The sequence below is a fragment of the Petaurus breviceps genome, unplaced genomic scaffold (genome assembly GCF_028583685.1).
Source record: "Petaurus breviceps papuanus isolate PSGF00001 unplaced genomic scaffold, PetGlider_PUasm1.0 184, whole genome shotgun sequence".
NCBI lineage: Eukaryota > Metazoa > Chordata > Mammalia > Diprotodontia > Petauridae > Petaurus > Petaurus breviceps.
In genome coordinates, this window is record NW_027185793.1 from 938,945 (window position 1) to 948,534 (window position 9,590).

The window sequence follows — 9,590 nt, forward strand, 5'->3', positions numbered from 1 at the left end:
GACTTGTCCCCTGGACTCAGTTTTTATCACTGTGACTTTTCCTACTCATTGGAATCCATAAGCTGGGCAGCCCTGAACCTCAGAGCTGTTTGTGCATGTAAGTCTTGCATGGATGACAAGCAGGTGGAGTCTATTCTTCAGAGATTAACATCAGGAGGCATAGGAGATGCTCACCATAAACTAGGATGAAGTTCTTGGTAAAGAGCCCCTGGACTGGGAAATTGCAGCCAAAGGAAAGATTAAGCCCACGGGTTAGTTAGCTGAGAGGATGCTGCAAAGTTGGTTACTGGGGCAATGAGATGAAACACCTCTTAGCCTAGACACTGGGTGAAAAGAACAGATATTCAACTCTTACAAAAAAAATTTTTTAAAGGCTGACAAGGATTTTTTTTTCTAGTTCTCTCACTGGCCTTGTATCACTTACACAAGGGTAGCTGCTTTTCTAAGAGCAATAAAAAAGCCTCTGGCTTTTGAAATGAAAGAATATTGTTGACCTAGCCCTATAGCCAAAGACTTAAGCTGATGCCAAGATCTGGAAATAGAGAAAAGTTCCACAACCATGTGCCTAGTGGGGTGGTGCCTGGCAGTAGCAGGGTGAGATTGAACACAAAACAGTATCGAGCAGAGCAGTGCCCAGGAGAGACCAAGGAAAGTAGTCCTGGAGGAAGCAGCAATGATGACATCACCAGAACACATCAGCCCTGCAGCCATGTGAGTGTGGATGTCCCTCTACACATGTTCTCTGGACACATGTTTTCTTCCATGGGCACCCACTCCTAATGTTGGTTCATGTACTTGGGGGAAAGTATGCCCTAAGATTATGCGGGTAATATTTTATAGCTACTTTTCTTATTATTGCATTTTATTGAATACCTCTGCTTTGATAATTGTGTCATCTGGCTGGCACATCTCTTAGATGTGGGGGCTTGTGGATTTCAGTTTTGAAAGGGATGCTGACCTGTTGGGGCAGCCACCTCTTAAGGAACCATCTTGAATGTTGTAGGGAGCCCAGGTGTCACACAAAGATAAGAACAAAATTGTTTCTGCTCTCAGGAAGCTTGCATTCTGCTCAAGCTGGGGTAAATAGGGATCAACAGACTTTTGACTTGTTTAAGAAAACACAGAAAAGTGATGCTCCAGTCAAAATAGTTCTCAACTGTTCTGTCTCTCAGTAGGGTCCCTGTCCATTACGTCACTTGGATGTGTAACAATTAGACCATTATTCATGAAAGCGTTCTTCTGTCATCGGGATTAGATGGGGTACAAGAGGTATGTATTGAATGAAGGTAGCAGTCCTCCAATTGGCTGTCTCAACCTCTAGGGAAAATTATTTGGTTTCTCTCAGAGTTTAAGTAAATTTGCTTCTGTTCCAGACAACATGACTGAGTTGGATAGGTTTTATTGCTATCATATACTAGGAATCCTTGGAGGGAAATGCATATTCAGAGCTACAAACTCTTTGCACTCCCTCTTCACTCTACCAATGGCAGTTTTGTTTCACTAAGTCACAGTTGTACCACCTTGTTCTGCTCCAAGTCCAAAAGGAGACAACGACAGTCCTCACCCCCCAACCCCCTTGAAGTCCTAATGTAGAAGAGCCTCTGAATGAAATGAACACTTTGGAAATTTTGTCATCTCCTTAAGTTGTGCTTGATCCCACATTCACCTCCCACCTCCCCCCACACACATATGCTTACACCCTACATAGTTAGAATTTGTGGAAAACATTAATTTCATTCAAAATTATAGCCCTTCTGCAAAAATTATGTGAAAGTAGGCTTAAAACTCGTGGAGAAAAAAAGTAATGAGTTTAGGGAGATTAAGGGATTTCTTTATTTAAAACTTTCTTTTTTAAGCCTCCAGAAAGTTCAGGGGAAAAGACTGGCAGAAATAGGCATGTTTAGGACCTAATACTCTTCCTTGTTTCTTGCAATTCTCTCTTCCTCAAGAAATCCTAGTCCCTCCCTAGGCCATTCAGAGAATCTCACCTTCTTTTTTGCTGAGGTTCACTGGAAACCAGCTCCTGGAAAGCTCTCCCTGTGCTAATTTAATTATATCTTCCTCATTTTGCCTTTGTAATTGATTTAGTGACATACAGTGTCCCAGATGGTCAGTCTGGGAAGCAGACACAAGCTTTTTCACAGGGACAATGTTGATTCCCTCCAGACCCACAATGACCTCTTTTTCTTCTTCTTACCTCGATTCACAGATTTTTAATCCTCACTAAGCACAACATTTAAATATGGATTGGAGGATGGCCTGCGACATGAAACTGACTGTGCCGATCCAGGGAACCATGGCTGGCACTGGCAGAATTTCATTAAGCTGAGTCTGGTACCATTGTTCCCAACAAGGCTTTCACCAGCTGGCCTTGCTATGCTTGACTAAGAATCAGACAAGGGAGGGAGGATCTGGTCTGAATAAGAAATGATACAAGTGCTGTTTTTTAAAAAGGTGACATGCTCAAGACGAGCTGGGGACTTCCTTCATGGGAGGTGTGGATACTCAAAAGGAAGGACAAAATCAGGCAGGAAGAGCAATGCCTGTTAACATACATTTATCTTGCTCTTAAACAAAGCGAGTATCAAAACTGCATTTAAACCAGCCATTCATATTCATCTGAGTCCTTTTGTCTAGGAGCCTAAAGGAAACCAGCATATGGGCCCATAAAAATGAAAATCTGTATTACAACTTCAACCCCCACAGGAGACTGATTCTCATTGCCATCACTGGTAAGGAGAGGCAAGGGAATTTTCATGGGCTGACAAGACTGGAGAACTTCTCTGATATCCTGGATTTAAAATCCACATGCAAGAATCTTCAGACTGCATCTGCTTGAGCAATCTATGAATATTTGAGCCCCTCCTCTTTGGCCAGCATTGCGCTAGAGGCGACAAGAATTTTAAGATGTACTTCCTTCTAGGAACTTATAATCTAGTTGGTTAGGCAATGTGAACATAAATAAAGTAATTTGACAATAATTTCTTGTTCAACTGTGGAGTACTGCCCATAAATATAGTCATTCAGAAAAGGGAGATTTCAGTCCAGGATGGAACCATTTCAGGGAAGAGGTAAGACTTAAGTTGGACATGGAAATACAATGAAGATTTAGCAGAGTAGAAAGGAGGCAAAAGGCTATTTCAGTTAAGGGCAAAGTGGCATGTGCTTTCCTGCTTCTGTTTATAAGGAAATAGGACTTTGGCTTCAGATGTCCAGGTTGGAAATCCTTTTCTAAAAATGACATTAGACTGTTCATCTACAGGGTGCCCAAACAATTTAGTATGGTTTTAAGTTTTAATAGCTGCACTAAGATATTGGGGACACTATATTTTCATTAATTCCTAGTGACATTTAGATTTAAAAAAAATTTTTGAGACTGGGTTTCCCTCTCTTAACTAGGCTAGAAGTGCAATGTCCACCCCTGGGACCTATCCCACTACTGACAGCCATGGGACCTTTGACCGACTCTGTTTCCAACCACAATATATTTGTTCCTCCTTAGACTACCTCCAGGTCTCCTGGTCCTAGAGGCTCACCATCTTTGTGCCAGACTTAGTATGGACACACTTGAATGGCTTAACTCACACTTGAATTGCTCAGAATTCCAAACTGAAATGATTCACCTTCCTCCTCTACTCCTCAAGCACAGATTATAGACCTATGCCACCATGCCCACCTACAGGTAGATTTTAGAAGTAGAAGGGACCTTTGAGACTACTTGGTCCAAACTCTTCATTTTTATCATAAATATTTTTTTCAAGAAGAGATCTGGAAGACATTGGACAATGCATACACCAAATACCATCAATAAAAATGAAATTGTCTTTACCTTAATAGATAGAAAATGATTAACTACCATTTCTGAATAGTCATTTCTGAATCAGCTGTCTATGTGTGATCAGGTAGTCAACTTGTTAGATTAAGGATCAAAATCAATCCTGAATTAAAAGAAAGGGTAAGGACTAAGAAGATACAGCATGGATTTATAGCAACTCCAACTTTACCTATTCAAAGAAGTTAGCTATGCTGAAAAAGTAAGAAGTAGATAAAGGCAAATATATTGATGTGGACAATTAACATTTCCTATACTTTATACAATGTAAAGCAATCACTACCTTGAAAAAGCCCAAAGGGCCCAGAAACCACATTTAATTTTTTTTTAAACAAATAAAAAGGTGTAGTAGCCAAGGGCAAAACTGGCTTGGAACATAAACTTATTTGTAAAAACTCTAGCAGGAGGATATTGGGAAGCATAATCATTTTTTATAACAGCAGAGGGAAGAAGCAGTTGAGGGGAAAATGTTTGCAAAACTATTATCATGAAATATAATTAAGCCAGATCATCTATCATTATTCATAAATCCTCATCTGGCCTCCCTTCTGATTCTATTGTTAACCAATTCAACTATGCATTACCCTTCATCCTTGAATGCTTTACTCTCTTGTCCTGACATTGGTCATGTCCTACCCATTCTTAATCTTGAATTATTGCTACTGTCAGTCTTCAGCGTTTTTGCTTGTATGTTGTTGAATGGGGAAGTAATACAACCATGCTTACTGAATTCACTATAAATTCATGTTATCTAAACTCAATAGGGCCTTCACTGCTGCATATCAATCCTTTTATGTGACTCTCCATCATATTCCCTTTAGGACAAGATCCAAATCTCTTCTTCTCTCCAAGTCCCCTTTGCCTTTGATTTCCTCCCCTCTTACTCAGAACATTATTTTGCTTCCTATTTTGTTGAGAAAATCAAGGCCACTCATCATGAGTCAACCCATTTCTCCTACTCTACACATCAAAAGCCTTATATATTTTCATCAATTCCTTCTCTTTGGCTCTAATTTCAGAAAAAGAGGTGACCCTTCTTCTTGTCAAGGTTAACCCTTCTACTTGTGTCCTTACTATCATCTCTTCTAGAACTTTGCTGCAGCAAACATTTTCTCCCCCTTTAGTATTATTCTTTCTATTGGCTCATCTTCATCTTTCCTCCCTCATCCTCAGTATTGTCCTTTCTATTGCCTTTTTTCTTGTTGCCTACAAACATGTCTGTTTGGGTGGGGATAAATTCTTTGACTGGATTGCCCAAGGCTAGGGGTGTTACAGTGTTTTTTTTTAATTAGGTAAAGAAGCCATTCTCTGCCTCATTTCTTATTAAGCCTTAATCACTGAATGGGCATTGCCTCAATCAAATTGAGACCTATTGAAGACCTTAGCTTGAAAAGGCCAGGTCCCCCACTGCATCCTGGGTCATCTCCAGTTGTTCTGATCCATGTCTGGCCACTGGACCCATATGGCTCCAGAGGAGAAAGTGAGGCTGGTGACTTTGCACAGCCTTCCCTCACTAAAGTACAATTCACCTGCATGTCAGGGCATCACCTCCCTGATGTCATGGTCCTTTTTGAGAACTAAGGACAAACAACAGCAACAACGACATAATCAAAGTCACATTCTCCAGTCCCTCATCAGAATAGGTCCAACTCGAATTATGATATTCATTGTCTCATTAATTGCTAACCAATTAGAGTTGATTTCCTCTCTCAGGAACACCAAGTTCTGTCTTCCAAGGGCACATAAACATTGAGTGGGTTCTATGATTTGTCTTTGACCCAAGAGAACCAGCTAAATGATCACAATTTTATTAATAATATGCTAGCATTATTAATAAAATGATCAATTACTTAAAAACTATGTCTTGAACTTTTTGTACATCATACTGCATTCCACTGAATCACCTTTCAGTTAGCTTCCTATTTGGGGTCTCTCCCTAATTTCAGCCTCTTCCTTCTCTAATCCATTCCTTATATAGCTGCTAAAATAATCCTTCTAGGGCACTGGTGTAACTCCTGTTCAAAAGCCATCCCCCTTGAGGTCAGGCAACAGGTGACAAACATTTATCAAGTGCTTACCATGTGGCAGGTAAGCATTAGGGATACAAACAAAAAGAAAAAGAAAAATAGTCCTTTTCTTCATGGAGCTCCTATTTTAATGGAGGAAGACAATAGGTAAAAGAAGGCTGGGGGTGGATGACAGGAGAAAATACCAAGACAGGAGTTTGCTGACAAGAGGGAAATGAAGTGTGACCAAGCTTGGATCCATCCCCAAAATGAAGGTCTCCCCTCTTATGGAACTCAACCTTTGGCAGAAGGGTGAGAAGGTCCTAGAGGCTGAGAGAAGTTCTATGGTAAGGATATAGCTGAGTTATGGTGGTGAAGAGTATGGGACAGTCAGAAGCACAACAGGGAGGGGAATGAAGCTTGGTCAGTCTGTGACTGTTCCCCAAATGGAGTGTCCCCCCCCTTACCCCAGGAACTTATCAATAGAAGAAGAGAAGGAGCAGGAATTTTGTTTTTATTTTGCCTTGTATGTACCATGATACCTTACACATAATAAATGTGAAATAAAAATTTGACTAAACAAATGTAGTTTTTAATAGCTAAATCTAAATATGAGAAGAAAGAGGAAGGAGATAAAAGTTTCTAGATGAGAGAGAAGACAATGTAATTTCCTGCATACCAAATGTTCAGTTATGAGGGCTATAATAGCCAAAGGATTCCTCTTGGCAAAGGGAAATGGAAAGCATTAGCACTGACAGAAAGAAAATTGCTCTTCCACACAAGCAGACTTAGTGTGGGAGCCTAGAATGATGACTTCTCTCCCTTCCTTGACTCTGAGTCATACGGATTCCCCAGCAGAGCATGGCAGATTGGTTTACATTTGAATGTGATGGACACCTGTGGCACCAGCAGCTGCAATGTTGTTTCATTTTGGCTTCATAGTCTGTCTCAGTCATGGTGGTTTAACTAAGTCATTCCATAGATGGAAAGCAGAAAAGTTGAGAGGGAAACCTTGATTCTATTCAAAGCACACTTAACTCCCTTGGATGGGAGAACTCCCAAAGGGTAACTGGGTTTTTGCCCAGTGGTTTGTGAGGTAGCTTATATTTTCCAAGATTTGTATGTGTGAAGAAGGGGGCTTTTTACAGCCAGCTGTTGAGTTCCATCTTTAGCCTGTCTCTAGTCCCATTCCCTTAGCCAGGATTCAAAAGTTTCACTTTCTCCTCATTGCCACTGAATGGTATCTAGACACACTGGACTGGTATAAAAAAAGGGTTTATAGCATAGGATCATAGAATTTAATACCAGAGGATGACCTTAGAAATTATTCTAGTTCAGTCTTTTCTTAGATTAGATGAGAAAACTGGTGCTCAAAAAGAGGAATATCCTTTCCAAGGTCACAGATGTTTTAAAAAATAAAGATAGGATTTGAAGCAGAGTCACATGTCTGTAGCTAGGTAGAGCTATGGGTCTGGAGTCAGGAAGACCTGAGTCCAAATTTGGCTACAGGAACTTACTAGCTTTTTGACCCTGGCAAGTCATGCAATCCTATTTGCCTCAGTTTCCTCATCTGTAAAAATGAGCTGGAGAAGAAAATGGCAAACTGCTCCAGTATCTTTGCCAAGAAAACCCCAAATGGGTCATGAAGAGTTGGACATGACTGAAATGATAGAATAATGGTATATCTCTGCAAATCCAGAATCCTTTCAACTTTAGCACCTTCCTAAATAGTCTTAGCATGAAACTTCAATATCCTGATCCAGAATTAAGCTTCTCACCCCTCTGCCAGATCAAGAATTTAGCCCATATGGCTTGCCTGGTCTTCTAAGTAAAGAAAGACCAAGATTACCTAAATACACAATTTAGTAATATAATTATTTGTGTTAAGTATCATACGTTTCTAGGAGACTCTCAGGGCCTAGAGATAGTTTTACCATGTTTCCCCAATAATAAGACACTGTCTTATTATTTTTTTGGAAAGAAAAACACCAGAGGGCTTATTTTCAGGGGAGGGCTTATGTTGTCCTGCCTCAGCTCTCCTCCACGGCACTGCTCTCAATGGCACCAGCAAGCAAAGCACTGGGGAAGAACAGGATGACACGCTCACTGCTGCAGCTCTGATTGGATGCAGCTCGGAGCGCAGCGTGCGTTTCCGGGGGGGGGGAGGCGGTGCATACAGAGGGTACATTAATGTAGCGTGTAGCACAGGGGATCACCTTCACTACAGTAGCAATCTCAATAGGGCTTATTTTCGGGGGAGGGCTTATTTTAGAGGAATCTTACACAGTAAGGGGAGGGCTTATTTTCGGGATAGGTCTTATTATCGGGGAAACATGGTATATATCTTAGCTTGGAGACAGTTTCATATATACTCAGACTAGGGCTTCTTCATTACTCACATTATCTATTTATAAAAAGTCAAGGTAGCTGATTTGACCTGGGGTTAATGATCTGTAGGGGCAGACACCACATAACACTCTTTATACTTCTCAAGTGTAGAATCTTCTGGTTAGTATTCAGAACTCTTCATAGCCTACACCCTCCTTTCCAGGTTTCTCATACCTTATGTCCCCAAACTTCAGTTTGCTCCATTGAAGTTTCAGAGAATTGGACTAGATGATCTTGAAAATTTTTTTTCATTTCTAAAAATCCTTTCATTAATAGATGCTCCCTAAAAAAAATGCTCATAGCTATATGGTTATTTCAGCTTTTTAGTGAGCCCAACTTACCACTGTACCCATAGCCTAACGAGAGATTTGTTGTTATTCAATACATTTTTCAGTCATGTCTGACTTTCCATGACCCTATTTAGGGTTTTCTTGGCAGAGATACTGCAATAGTTTTCCATTATCTTCTCCAGCTCATTTTATAGATAAGAAAACTGAAACCAATAGAGCTGTGACTTGCTCAGGGTCATATAACTAGTAAGTATCTGAGGCCAAATTTGAACTCAGGAAGATGAGTTTTCCTGAATCTAGACCCAGAGATCCTTGGAAAAAACTTGTTTTTTTATTTCACTGTTTCACATATTGTAGCAATTCCCCCCAAACTACATGTTATTTGGGTAGAGTTAGTGAATTTCATTTCCCATCATGGCCATTGCAGTTAGTACTTGGGCTGTATAGATAACCCTGAAGCTTCACTTAACAAGACTAGAGGGGATCTAGAATTTTTTTCCCCCAAATATGGAATGCTTCATGAATTTGAGTGTCATTCTTGCATAGGGTCCATGCTAATCTTCTCTGTATCATTCCAAATTTCAACTATGCACTGCCATAGCAAGCACAGGGCTCTCAAACCTTGTCTTGCATTCTTATGACTACCTAAATCACTGCTCGCCCTTTACTAACACTGAAAACTTTACACCAAAGCCTTAGAACTAGAAAATCGCATCATTCATCTTCACCTCTGTGATAGTAATGGCAATTAAAGATTCCCCTGTATTGGCTTGGTTTTCAAACTGATTGTGTTAAAACCCAGAGTTTGTTAATCCCACCTGTGGGATGGGCTTGTTGATGTGAAAAGAAAGTCCTGAAGTGGGAGGAGCTGGTGATGTAGATTTGGAGAGACACTAGAGAGAGGCGGAAGATCTTTTTTTGGAAGCAGCACCTCGTGGAGATAGGGAGAGACTAAGAGGATTGCTGGTGGCCGCTTTGAATTGCCCTGGACTTTTGAGACCTGCCCCCTGAGCTGCCAAGGACTGAGGAGACATGGCTGTTTTGCTGGTACTTTGTCTGTCTGTTTTGATGTTA

The 9,590-nt window shown here is 40.6% G+C and overlaps 1 non-coding gene across 1 annotated transcript; it reads right to left on the reverse strand.

The window, feature by feature from the left end:
- Window positions 1–9,017: 9,017 nt before the first annotated feature.
- Window positions 9,018–9,124, reverse strand: LOC138161365 (U6 spliceosomal RNA). The gene has a single exon (XR_011168348.1). It is a non-coding gene; the product is annotated as a U6 spliceosomal RNA (small nuclear RNA).
- Window positions 9,125–9,590: the final 466 nt, after the last annotated feature.